The following is a 14444-nucleotide window of genomic DNA, read 5'->3' on the forward strand; positions in this document are numbered from 1 at the left end:
ATGTTCGGTGATGACCAACAACTAGTCAGATGATCTACGAATGTGGTTGTGAACAAAAACCACAGAAAATATTGGCGATTTGTTTGCCTCACTTGCTTAAACGCACATATGTTGTTGTGGACGAGGTGGATGTGGTGGATGTTGTGGATGAGGTAGAAGTGGATGAGGTAAGTGCGGCTGAGCTTGGTGTGGATGATGATGTTGATGTTGTGGATGTTGCGGATGTTGTCAGTTAAACCTGTCTATTTCTAAGTTCCTGGGAAATTAATAATACAATTATCAAAAGTTATCATTGTGTCATTTTTTCCGATGCAGCTTGCAGCTGCTGGTTACATCATTTCTGGGAGCATGGCTGTGCTGCTGTTGTAGTGCTCCCTATTCCCAGTAATCTGGCACTCATTTTTCCGACATCAGAAGGATGACAGGCTGAGTCAGCCCACCTGGTGTGGCGAGATAGGGGGTTCAAACTCAAGACCTATTTAACGGCTAGACGGAGGCTCAAACTCAGGACCCTAAGATCTTAAACCAGCCAGCTTAACCGTTAAGCCAACACCAGGGTTAGCATAGTGTCATGATAACAGGTGACATATATCATCGTATTATCATCCTCCAGTGAAGGGGTAGTTAAAGATAAGAAGAATATCCTCGTAGGATTTAAAAGATTCACAGGCTAGTACAGTATATACCAGTAATTTTAATCCATTACAGTTTTTTCCCAACGTAAACAAGGTATGACATCATTGGGGGTTAGGTTCATTGACAAGCACTTCAGAAGTAGCTTCAACAATACACCAACAATCATGAATTTGTAATGAAACCAAAATGGCCAACACAGTAGATCTGCAAATAACAGTTATCTAAAACGGAGGCGTTTTATTCAATATGGACAATAGAACCCTTTCACCGATATCCATATAATTTTGGAATGCTGAAAACAGCCGAAATATTTATATTTAAAGCATTCCTCGTTGAAAACCAAGCAGTGTCTTGCAGAAAGAACCACCATGCTGATATTTTAAGACAGTTGCCTTTAAGGACTGATATACGATCATGATACTAAATATTGTTTATCAGCTAGAGTACATGCCGCTGCACGGGGGAAATCCAATAAAATACTCAAATATTAAAATTTTTGTTGTTCACAAATCATTACAACCTTAACATATGATCTTCACAATACATATTACTTGATTGCTCCCAGGAAAAAAAACCCAGAAGTGTATAGGCACAAGACTCGATCGAGGTCTGAAGGCCAATTATCTGGTTTTATCTGGAGTCAAATTTTTAAGCAGTGAAGCTACTTCATATTGGCTGTGTCCTTCCATCCATCTGTCAATAATGAAGAAGACAAACCTTTCTAACCCACCGTATTTGATTCTAAAGGGTTCTAAAGTGTAATTCTAGAGGATTCTAAAGGGTAATTTTCAAGGGTTCGAAGGGTAATTCTAATGGGTTCTAAAGGATAATTATAATGGGTTCAAAAGGGTAATTCTAGTGGGCTCTACAGGGTAATTCTAAATGGTAATTCTAAAGGGTAAATCTAAAGGGTAATTCTAAAGGGTAATTCTAAAGGGTAATTCTAAAGGGTAATTCCAAAGGGAAATTACATTTCGATACTAATTACATTTCGCTGTCGGACAACATGGAGCAACTTCTATCAAATCATCCAAACTCTCTCTTCCTCATATGTGGCGACTTCAACCGTCATCATGCCAGCTGGCTGGGTGTGGGTCCATCTCTCACCAGCCATGGCACCTCAGCAAAGGACTTCTGCGACTCATTGGGACTGACACAATCTGTCAATTTCCCGACCCGGATCTCAGTCAATGGAGTATCTTCTCTTCTGGACTTGGTTATGACTAACTTCCCTGCAAATGTCTGCTGCTCTTCTTCTGCTCCAATCGGTTCTTCTGATCATGTGCTTGTTAAAGTGGACATCTCTCTGGCCATTCTCAGAGAGCCTCCTCAGTGCCGACGAGTCTGGCATTTCACTCAGGCCGACTGGCACGGTCTGCAAGCAGCCATCATTCATTTGGACTGGTCTCCCATCTCTACTGCCTCTGACATCAATTCTTCCTGGGAATTCTTCCAAAGCAAACTGCTCTCTCTCATGCACATATTTATCCCATCTCGTCTTCAGTTATCTTACCCTTCCTCCCGTCCATGGTACACTGAATCTTGTGGTGAGGCAGTTGCCTTGAAACAACTTGCCTTTGCCTCTTGGAAGGCAAATCCAACTGAAGGCAATCTCAGTTCCTTCCACCAAGCTCGAAACAAGTGTGTGTCTACCCTCAGGAGTGCCAGGAAGCACTATCTCTCCACACTCAAGATTGAACTCTCAAACCTGTCTCCTTCCTCCAAATCCTGGTGGCATCTGGTCAAATCCGTTTCTGGTGTTTGTTCCCCCTCCATCCCCTCCCTTACCTCAAATGGCTACACAGTTGACACCGCACGTGACAAAGCCGAATGCCTCAACTCTGTGTTTGCCTCAAAATCTTGTGTTCCAAACCCATCTCTCTCTGTTCCCACCTTTCCCAGTAGCATCCAACTGCTCCTGGACTCTGTGTCCTTCTCTCCTGACAAGGTGGAGAAGTTTTTTTTAAATCAAACAACGACTCTGATTCTGCAACTGGACCAGACGGCATCAGCCCACGGGTCCTAAAATCCTGATCTGCCGCTCTATCTCACCCTCTCTCTGTTCTTTTCACCCTCTCTTTTGCTCAAGGTCATCTGCCAGCATCTTGGAAATCAGCAAACATTACAGCTTTACACAAAAAGGTGCAAAAACAGATCCTTGCAACTACAGACCTATCAGCCTGCTTCCAATTATCAGCAAAGTCATGGAATCCATCATTGCTTCAGATATCAAATCCTTCCTCTTCTCCAATGGCTTGATCTCTGATCATCAATTTGGATTCAGACCAGGTCATTCTACTCTGGACATGTTGCTTCTGCTGTCTCAACAATGGATGGAGGTCCTCAATGCCAAACAGGAAATCAGAGCTGTCTCACTTGACATATCACGTGCCTTCGATACGGTCTGGCACCCAGCTCTGCTCACCAAACTCTCCTCCTATGGTATCCATGGAAATCTCCACTCATGGCTTGTGGACTTCCTCTCTGGTCGAAGGCAACGTGTGGCCCTGAATGGATTTCTCTCATCTCCCCTTCCTGTTCTGGCTGGAGTTCCCCAAGGTAGTGTTCTGGGCCCTGTGCTATTTCTGGTCTTCATCAATGATCTCTCCGACTCTCTGGAAAATCCTCTCTATCTCTTTGCTGATGACTCCACTATCTGCCTCCTCACTCTCTCCAGACCTGGACAAAATCACAGACTGGTCAAACAAGTGGAACATGTCTTTCAATCCTGACAAATCTCACACTCTTACAATGTCTCTCCGAAAGGACCGACTGGAAAACCCTCCCATCTACTTTCTCAACAATCCTCTCCAAGAAGTTCTGTCGCTCAAGCTTTTAGGTCTCACTATCTGCCATGATCTTTCTTGGGAAAACCACATTTCCAAGCTGACCTCCAAATCCAGTCGCCGACTGGGCATCCTCCGTCGTGCGAAGTCCTTCCTTGGCACACCTGAGCTCCTCACCACATACAAGGCTTTCATCTGCAGCTCAATGGAATACTGTTCCCCCCTTAGGGCTGGTGCTCCTGCCTCACACCTAGCTCGGCTTCACGCTGTTGAGGCCAAAGCTTTCAGAATCATTGGAATCTCCTGCGATGAAGTTAACTCCGAGGGCCTTTCACTCACTCACCGCAGACAGGTTGGTGGTCTTTCTGTCTTCTACCGACTCCTCTCCGGCCTTGCTCCCCCAGCTCTCTCTGTGCTCTGTCCCACCAATATTCCTTCAGGTCGCACAAGATCTGCCTGCAACCCTCTTATGGTTAAACTGCCAAAATCTAGGCTCTCTGCTCACCTTCACTCTTTCATTCCCCTTTTCTCCCACCTCTGGAACAAACTCCCCCACTCCCTTCAATCCCACTCCTCCCTCCAGGTCTTTAAAACAGCTGTTCACCACCATCTCTTATCTTCCCCCATCCAAAACCTTGATCTTTTCTACCCCCGCTAATTTACCCCAGAGTCCTTGCAGTGTTCATATGTTTTATACCTCTCCCACCTCCCCCCCCCCCCCCCCGAGTCCTACCGATGTACCTGCTCTCAAATGTTGTTTGTGTCCTTCCCCCTCTCTCCCCATCTTGTCTGCCGCTCCCCTTGTTTTTTGTGTATCGGTTTGACTTTTTGTGTGATTAATGTTAGCTCTTTCACGAGCCTCGATCTTGTATACAAAACAAAATAAAAATTCTAAAGGGTAATTCTAAAGGGTAATTGTGAAGGGTAATTCTAAAAGGGTAATTCTAAAAGGGTAATTCTAAAGGGTAATTCTAAAGAGTAATTCTAAAGAGTAATTCTAAAGAGTAATTCTAAAGAGTAGTTCGAAAGAGTAATTCGAAAGAGTAAATCTAAAGTAATTATAAAGAGTAATTCTAAAGAGTAATTCTAAAGGGTTAGGGGGTGAGGTGGTGATGGTGATGGATTATGCTTCTGGTCCGGTCTGAAGAGGACGCAGGCGTCACATGCTCGCCGCTTCTTCGACCGGGCCACTGTCTGTGGCTTGCTTTTTTGGTGGTCGTGCGGATTTTTTGGCCATTGAGTCTGCCCTCCGCATAGTCCCGGCTATGCTCCCTGCTTCACCTACCCGGCTCCTTCGCCTGCTCGCTGTTTCCTCGGGCACGCTCTCGTGGGTTGTGTCCTTCGCAGCGGTGTGGCGGCGGTTTTCCCGCCATGATCTTGATTTGTAGCGGCGGCGGTTGATTGCCGCTGCATTTCCCGCTTTGCCGTGATCAACCTTGGCCTCGTGATCGTCTCTTTGCTCCTGTCTGCCCTCTGCTTGGTCCCGACTCTGCTCCTGGCTTCACCTACCTGGCTCCTTCGTCTCCTTCGTTTCCTTGGGCCTGCTCCCGTGGGTTGGGACCATTGTTTCACCTCCTCAACCTTGGCCTCATCTCGTCTCTCCGCTCCTGCCTGGCATGGCTCTGCGGTACTCCGCCGCAAGGCTCCTTCTGCTCAATACCCGCTCCACCCCATCATGCATCTCTGCCATCAAATCTAATGGACTCCTCCGACGACCCAGGTACATTCACCGTGGCTCCGGTCGTAAGTTTGTATCTATCTATAATTCCAGTAATCTCTGTCTGTCTGTACGTTTGTTTGTCTGTGACCGCTGTTTCTCGACAACCACGGGTCCGATATACTTTTAACTTGCCAGGTATATTGCTGGGGACCCGAGGATGTGCCTTTTCAAGGTTTCATATTAATCGGACAATTACTTACCGAGCTATGTCCAAAAAACGATTCAACCAATCAGAGAGCAGCGAACGATCGTGTGTGCCGAACGTGGCGGGCACACTCTGCCTCGGATGGCACATTTGAGAGCGTATTCATTTATTTCACGTTTGCAAACTATGTTGGCGTTAAACTATGTTTTACAACTAATAAAAACGAATTTGCGATTCATTCGCTTTCCTGCGCGTTTGTGCACGCGATGGCGATTTCTTTACCAAACTCCGGAAGCCGTTCGCTTTGGACCAAACCATTGCATGTAAATAGAGGGGGGGGATTGTCACCACTCGCAAGCCGTTCGCTTTGGACGAAACCATTTCATGTAAATAGAGGGGGGGGGGATTGTCACTGTACTCGCAAGCCGTTCGCCGTTCGCTTTGGCGTTGCGAATGGACCAAACCATTTCATGTAAATAGAGGGGGGGGATATAATTTTAGATAGATATATAGTACGGGCATATATATAGTACGGGCATGCCCTAGTATGTACAATCAGGTCACTCCATCCCCGTCCTCTGGTCGGCTCAGCGCACTCCCACTCATCGTCCCAGCGCACCTCGTCACGGCAACGCACAAAATCGCACCTCCTGCCTGCGAACCCTGGCTAAATCACCTGAATTCATCCCTGCTGTTCAAAACAACATCAAGCTCACCCTGTTCAACACCCGGTCCCTTAACAACAAAAGCCTCATCCTGAACGAATACATCCTGGATAACAAACTGGACTTTCTCTGTCTCACCGAAACCTGGCAACAACCTCTGGACTACTACACACTCAACCTCACCACACCCAATGGATATTCCTACATCAATAAACCACGCTCGGAGGGCCGAGGTGGTGGAATTGCCATTATCCACCGTCAAGACATCAGCACCAGCCTCATCCCCATCGCCTCATCCTCTGAACACCTGGCTTTTAAACTCTCTGGTCGCACGCAGTCAGTCATGGCTGTCGTCTACCGCCCTCCCAAACCACACCCATTATTCCTGTCTGACTTCTCCTACTTTCTGACCCAGCTATGTTCCCTCTCCCCCTCAATCCTCCTCCTTGGTGATTTCAATATCCACATGGACTCCACTGACTCCACAATAACCACTGACTTCACTGATTTACTCACCTGCTTTAAGCTCACTCAACATGTCAACTTTCCTACGCATATCCGTGGTCACCTTTTGGACCTTGTCTGCTCCACTGGATTAATTTTGCACCATCTCTCTGGCTCCGACCTCACCCTCTCTGACCACTTAGCCATCACTATGACCATCAACATCCCCACCCCAACACCAAGACATTATCGCACTATCAACTTCCGTAAGCTAAACGCTCTTTCACCTACCTCATTCTCATCCACCCTCTCTGAAAAAATGTCCACTTCTCCCTTCATTGACCTCCACACCCCTTCCGACCTCACTGACTACTACAACCACACTCTCTCCTCCTGCCTTGACCAGCTTGCGCCTGTAAAAACCAAAACAGTTTCTTTCACCCATTCTGCTCCCTGGTTTACCCCTGAACTCCGCCTGATGAAAACTCGTGCTCACCAACTTGAAAGACTCCGCAATAAAACAGGTCTCACAGTTCACTCCCAAGCCTACAAGGACCACCTACAACACTACAAAGATGCCCTCTCCCACGCCCGCTCCGCCTACTACTCTCCAATTATCCACTCTGGCTCCGGAAACCCAAAAGCACTCTTCTCGACAATAAACAAACTCCTCCGCCCCCTGGACACCACCACCCAGTCATTCACAGTAGACAACTGCATCTCCTTCCTTTCTTTCTTCCAACGCAAAATTGACAACATCTACAACAGCTTGACCACCGCCGCACCCGCTCCCCCTCCAACCACCTGCCCCCCCTTATCCTGCCTTCCCCTGTCTCAATTCTCCCCGGTCTTCCCTACTGACCTCTCTGAACTCCTCATAGGAATGAAAACTGCCACCTGCACACTTGACCCCATCCCCTCCAGCTTTGTCAAGGCCTCCCTCCCTGCTCTCTCTCCACTTATCATTGCAACAATAAACTCCTCCCTGTCTACAGGCATCGTCCCACCATCCCTCAAAATTGCTGCTGTTACCCCCATTCTGAAAAAACCTGGACTCAACCCTGACACCCTAAATAACTTCAGACCCATCTCCAACCTACCCTTTCTGTCAAAAGTTTTGGAACGCGCTGTCGCCGCTCAACTCAAACATCACCTCTCTGCCAATAACCTGTATGAAACATTCCAATCCGGCTTCCGCTCCAACCACAGTACTGAAACTGCTCTCCTCAAAATCACCAACGACCTTCTCCTCTCCTCCGACGCTGGCAACCTCAACATTCTCGTCCTCCTCGACCTCAGCGCTGCCTTTGACACCATCGATCACACCATCCTCCTCACCCGACTTGAATCCACCTTTAACGTTACCGGCACTGCCCTCTCTTGGATTAAATCATACCTCTCTGACAGACGCCAGTTCATCTCCATCAATAACTGCAAATCCCCCACTGCTCCCCTCCCCCAAGGTGTCCCCCAAGGTTCAGTTCTTGGCCCCCTCCTCTTCATCCTTTACCTGTCCCCCCTCGGTCACTTAATCCGCCGTCATGGTCTCCAATTCCACTGCTTCGCCGATGACATCCAGCTTTTCATCTCCACCAAGTCCGTCTCCACCGACACCCACTCTATCCTGACAAACTGCATCTCTGAAATAAAATCCTGGCTTCAAATTAACTTCCTCAAACTTAACTGTGATAAATCTGAAATAATCATCATTGGCCCAAAAACGCTCACAAAATCCACCCATAACTTTGCCCTCAACATCGACGGTATCCCAGTATCCACCTCCCCTCTCATCCGGAATCTTGGCGTCATCTTTGACCAAACCCTCTCCTTCGACAAATACACTAAACAGATCACAAAGACAGCCTTCTTTCACCTGAAAAACATCGCCCGTCTCTGCCTATCCCTCTCCTCCATGGCTGCAGAAACTCTCATCCACGCCTTCATCACCTCCCGTCTGGACTATTGCAATAGCCTCCTCTATGGTTCACCCTCAACAATCACCAATAAACTCCAATACATTCAGAACTCCGCTGCCCGTCTACTCACCCATTCCCGGACCCGTGACCACATCACCCCCGTCCTTTACAAGCTTCACTGGCTCCCCATCCCCCAGAGAATCCAGTACAAAATCCTCCTCTTGACCTACAAATCCCTCCATAACCTGGCCCCATCCTACCTGGCTGACCTCCTCTCCAGACACACTCCCACCTGCAACCTCCGCTCTGCTGGTACCAACCTCCTAAACCCCCCCATCTGGACCAAATTCAGATCCTGGGGGGACAGGGCCTTCTCCATCGCTGCTCCCACCCTCTGGAACTCACTACCTCACACCATCAGAGACTCCTCCTCACTCACCACATTCAAAACATCACTAAAGACCCACCTGTTCAGCACTGCATTCAACATTCAACCCACAGCATTTAACCCCTGACTATCACTTCTCCTTCTCCCTCCTTTTGCTTTAAATATTTCCCTATTGATTCTTGTCTTTTTGCAATTGTTGTTTTCATGTTTTGTTATGCATTATGTTTTGCACTCTGTCAAAGCGCCTTTGGGCTTCATGAAAAGCGCTATACAAAATAAATGAATTATTATTATTATTATTAAAGGGTAATTCTAAAGGATAATTCTAAAGGGTAAATCTAAAGGGTGATTGCAAAGGGTGATTCTAAAGCAGTGGTTCTTAACCTTTTTAAAGGCGCTGAACCCAAATGAAACCCACCGAACACTCGCGGAACCCCTCAAATTTGAGAAATAAATTAAGAAGAATTGCATCTTAATGCGTTTTCTGTTCTTCTTTTCGGGAGGCGATCTGGGAAATGCGTGGTTTTGTTTTGGCAAGGGCCACCCTCAAATCATTTTCGCATGCAAGCCTGCTCCTTTTCTTTGTTTTAATGTCCACCAGTTTCAAAAACGCATGCTCGCAGAGATACGTTGTAACGAACGGCGTGAGGATCTCAAGGGCAATTTTAGCGATGTGAGGATACCCTTCCATTTGGCGGCACCAAAACGTTGAGCGTTGTTGTGCCGAAGAGTTGTTGTTGAGTCTGGCTCTGCTGAAGTTCGATGAGGTCGTTGAGGTATTGGTCGTTGACATCTGCCGTTGCAACGTCGAAAGTAAATGGCTGCCGCACCCATGCTGGCTATTGCTCTTGGTCGGGGAAGTAGCCGTCGAATGACTTTCCCAGCTCATCCAAGTGCGTGGCAATCGCTTGCTTCAGCTCCCCCGGTACAGCAGTGCCTCCAACTTCAGACTCATCTTCGATCCCGCTCACGCACTCGTCCAGTAGCGAAAAGTTCGCGAAGTTATCGTTCTCTGTTCGCCGCCTCCACAACAGTAACCTCTTTCGGAAAGCACTCAGCTTTTCTTCAGATTCGATGACATTCACTCCACCGCCCTGCATCTGGCAATTGAGATGATTGAGTGCATTGAAGATGTCAGCCAAGTACGCCAAGGCGAGGATGAACTCTGACTCTTAAAAGTGCGTTGCATGGCAATGCTGGTGTTCTCGCAAAAACAGGTCTAATTCTACACGCAAGGCAAAAACACGGCTCACTACCTTCCCTCGTGGTAACCATCGAACGTTGGAGTGGTAGAGAAGGACTTCAAATTCAGAGCCGATTTCATTGCACAGCTCTTTGAAGATGCGATGATTCAGAGCACGGCTTTGCACGTAATTCACAGTTTCAACGACGATTTTCAGAATATTGGCCAGTTTTGGAGGCAGGGTTTTTGATGCCAGCGCGTGTCTGTGCAGGACGCAGTGCGTGACGATGTGTGGTGCATCGGCCTTCACCAGCGCTCCAAAACCGGAGTTGCATCCCAGCATGGCTGGAGCTCCGTCCGAGCAAACTGCAGACACCATGATCCATTAGAGGCCGTTGCTTCTGAAGAAGTCATCCACAAGCTTCTTCACGTCAGCTGCCTTCGTCGTTGTTGTGAGAGGCTTGCAGAACAGAAAGTCTTCCTTGATCTCGTCTCCTTTGACATAACACACAAATAAGATGAGCTGGCTGAAATTCGAAACGTTGGTGGTCTCGTCGAGTTGAAGGCTGAATTTCGTGGGGCTCACGACTAAATCTGCAACTACCTGGGCGAGGATGTCGTCGCTCATGTCGTCGATTCTGCATCTGTTGGTGTCATTTGAGAGTGGAACGAGAGACAACTTGTTTTCAGCAGCTTTTCCCAGCATGATGTTGGCCATCTTCAACGCGGCCGGTTTGACGAGTGTCTCGCCAACGGTGTGCGGTTTGCCCTGCTTTGCGATCAGGTACGCAACTTCATACGACGCGGTGAGGATCGGTTTGTCAATTGGAACGAAGCCGGGAGTGGGCAAGGTAGCACTTGCGTCGAATCGGACTCTCTTCAATTTGAATTCATCCAGCGTTGCGTCTTTGTACTGCCCCTCGCCGTGCAGTTTTTTGAAGTGTTCCCGTAGTTTTGCTGGTGCTAGGCTGGAGTTGCTCAACTTGACATTGCAAAGCATGCATTGAGGACGCTGACTTCCGTCCCGTTCCGTCAAACACGTGAACCTGTACCGCACATAATCCTCCGACCACTTCCTTTTTTTGCTCGACATACTGCAAAAAAACCCAAAAAGTAACAAACTGATCTTAATTGAGTTCGGGCAAATAATTATATGACAAAAATTAAAAAAGGAACATGCTTAAATATAATCAGTACCCCTCTGAAAACTGAGAAATTTTAACGAAGAAAACATAACTTATAGTTACGATGACAGGATTTATTATCTACTCAACTCTGTGTCACCTCAAATCCCATTATAATATTACATAGAAAACTGCGAATTGCTAGTTTTGAATTGCGACCAAAGGGGTTATATCACCTCCACCTAATTTTCTGAGTAATTCAATTCAAAGTCCAAAATCCAGTAAGTAAGTAAGCAAGTAAGCACCATCAACAGAATAATTAGCAAGTTGCTCATTGATTCAACTTACTACAGTCAGTGTGAAACAACTTATCTTAAACACAGACCAGAGAAACCATGAATGGGATGTGAATACAATTACAAATAACATTTCCATTCGTTCGTAACATACATAGCAAAATAATAATAATATTGATAATAAGCGTAATTACACATAGATTCAAAATTGATACAAAACTTTAAAAAAAATTTAAAAAATAAAAATTGCAATGCGTTTCGGAGGACCTCCGCCGAACCCCTTAGACTGGCTCACTGAACCCCTGGGGCTCGGTCGAACCCAGGTTAAGAACCACGGTTCTAAAGGGTGATTCTAAAGGGTGATTCTAATGGAAAATTCTAAAGAGTAATTCTAAAGAGTAATTCTAAAGAGTAATTCTAAAGAGTAATTCTAAAGAGTAATTCTAAAGACTAATTCTAAAGACTAATTCTAAAGACTAATTCTAAAGACTAATTCTAAAGACTAATTCTAAAGACTAATTCTAAAGACTAATTCTAAAGACTAATTCTAAAGACTAATTCTAAAGAGTAATTCTAAAGAGTAATTCTAAAGAGTAATTCTAAAGAGTAATTCTAAAGAGTAATTCTAAAGAGTAATTCTAAAGAGTAATTCTAAAGGGTAATTCTAAAGGGTAATTCTAAAGGGTAATTCTAAAGGGTAATTGTGAAGGATTATAATGGGTAATTTTAAAGGATTCTAAAGGGTGATTCTAAAGGGCTTCGTTCGTTTCTCGGCTTTGCCTATTTCATATTTAAAATGCCAAACTGAACCGCTTCCTTCGGACATGGGTGCAATTTTTTTTAAACCAAACATAGCCCTCGACCTTCCTTTGGGTGAAAGAGGAGGCCATGCAAAGTTTGGTCGTACTGGTTCCTGCAGGTTCCAAATGCATAAACAAACAAACAAGATATATGTCATGCATAGCACGATACTTGTGAAATATCCCTAAAATAAGTTGTTGGCCTTTGATGACCTCAAAATTAATTGGTGGTTGAATTCAGTGATCTGGTATGCAAATCCTCTTAAAATTTCAAGTCAATCAGATGAAGATTTCGGATTTTAGAAATATGACAAAGTTGGTGACCTTTTGCCTACGTTGACTTATTGAAGTTTAGACCACAAAAACAATAGGCTTCTTGCTTATGACCAACTCTACCATTTGGTGAAGTTTCGTGAAGATTGGTTGAAAATTGTGATCTGTAGGCGACTGACATAGGATTTTAGAAATTTGAAAAGGTTGTTGACATTTTCACCTATGTGGACCTTTTGGCCTATGTTGATCTCAAAATAGTTGGTGGTTGAATTCATTTAGCGGATATGTTAATCCGATTCAAATTTCAAGTCAATGAATGAATGAATAATGAATGAATGAATATGAATGAATGATCGTTTTAAGGCCATTTTCCCCGCTGGAGCGGGGGTTAGCCTTGCGGGCCCCATGACAATCATGGTTCCCTGTTTGAGGCAATGTTTTTATGGCCGGATGCCCTTCCTGACGCCAACCCTTGGTCGCCTCTTATGATGCGCAGGGATACGGTGTACCTATTCTAAACCAGGGTACACACCGTGATCATTCATCCCAGCAAGCTGGTACTCAATTTGCCGACCTCGGAAGGATGACAGGCTGAGTCAACCCCTCTGGCGTTAATTCAGCAATCAATCGGGATTCTAACCCAGGATCCTAGGATCCAAAGCCGGCACTCGGAGCTAAGCCAACACCAACCGCTAAGCCAAGTCAATCGGATGAAAATTGAGGATTTTAGAAATTTGAAAAGGTTGTTGACCTTTTGGCCTATGTTGACTTCAAAAATAGTTGGTAGTTGAATTCAGTTAGTTTATATGTAAATCCTATTCAAATTTCAAGTCAATCGGATGAAAATTGAGAATTTTAGAGATTTGAAAAAAAAAAGTGGTTGACTTTTGGCCTGTATTGACCTTTTGACCTCAAAAATATATAGGATTTTGTCGGACCACGAACTCTACCATTTGGTGAAGTTTCGTGAAGATCGGTTTAAAATTGTGACCTGTAGGCAAGTATAAGTGAGCTGTTGGTAAGTGAGCTGTTTGTGTTTGTTTCTTTTGTGTGTGTGTGTGCAGATGAAAAATGACAATTTTTGAAATTTGACCTCAAGATGCCCTTTGACCTCAAAATCAATAGGCTTCTCAGTTGTGACTACCTCTACAACTTGGTTAAGTTTCATAATGATCGGTTTAGAATTGTGACCTATCGGTGATTGACAGATACACAGACAGAATAACATTGGACTGACCAGTATACTTGAAAATTTTCGATGTTGCAAGTAACAAACTTTCTTCTTTATATATTTGACATTTATATATTAGATAGCAAACCCTCTGAGTTTGCGCATTATTTGCTGAAAATAGTATTGTCTGTGTTTTGCAAGAATATTTATAGATGTTTGTGTGGCGTTCACTTAAAAGGCTATGGATGCTCTAAACAATAAAGGGTTCATTCTAAAAGTAGTTAGTGTCTCAGGTGTCGAAATGGTGTAATCTCTCAAGCATGTAAAAAGGGTCCTAAGGTCAAAATGGTCAAGAGTCCAAACTGTCTAATTTGTGTGAAGGATGCAAGGAGTCTAAATGGTGTTAAGGTCTAAGGGGTCTAAAGTGACGAAAGAGGTGTAAAAGTCTAAAGGTTCTTGGGGTCTCAAGAGTATTAAAGGTCTGAAGGGTGAAGGGATCTAAAGTTATCTAAAAGTGTCGAAAGAGTCTGAAAGGCAAAAAGGGTCTTAAGGATCTTCAAGAGTCTTAGATGAGTCTTCAATTTAAGGGCCTTCGGGTCTTTGGGGTCTTAAGAGTCTTTGGGATGTTAGGGGTATTAAAGGTTTTAGGGGTAACAAGGGTCTTTGAGGGTCTTAGGGATATTTAGGGTCTTATCTCCCAAACATGTAAAAATAATGTAAAGAATGATCTTGGAGGTATTTAAAAGGCTGAGCAGGTGGTGGATGAACATACCCTGAGGACAATCCTCGGGTCGGACTTTGTATGTGTGCCAAATTTGGTGGTTGTCGGCCCAGCGGTCTTTGTCGGACAGACAGACTGATAGACACCCGATGAATTATATTTATTAGATTGCAAGA

General features: G+C 45.1%; 1 protein-coding gene across 1 annotated transcript in view; it reads right to left on the bottom strand.

The window, feature by feature from the left end:
• LOC137432548 (glutamate dehydrogenase, mitochondrial) overlaps positions 1-14444 on the bottom strand; it is a 96673-nt gene that overhangs the window by 81019 nt on the left and 1210 nt on the right. The window lies entirely within an intron of this gene.

The sequence above is a fragment of the Myxine glutinosa genome, chromosome 8 (assembly GCF_964187855.1).
Source record: "Myxine glutinosa chromosome 8, kmMyxGlut1.1, whole genome shotgun sequence".
NCBI classification, from domain to species: Eukaryota; Metazoa; Chordata; class Myxini; order Myxiniformes; family Myxinidae; genus Myxine; species Myxine glutinosa.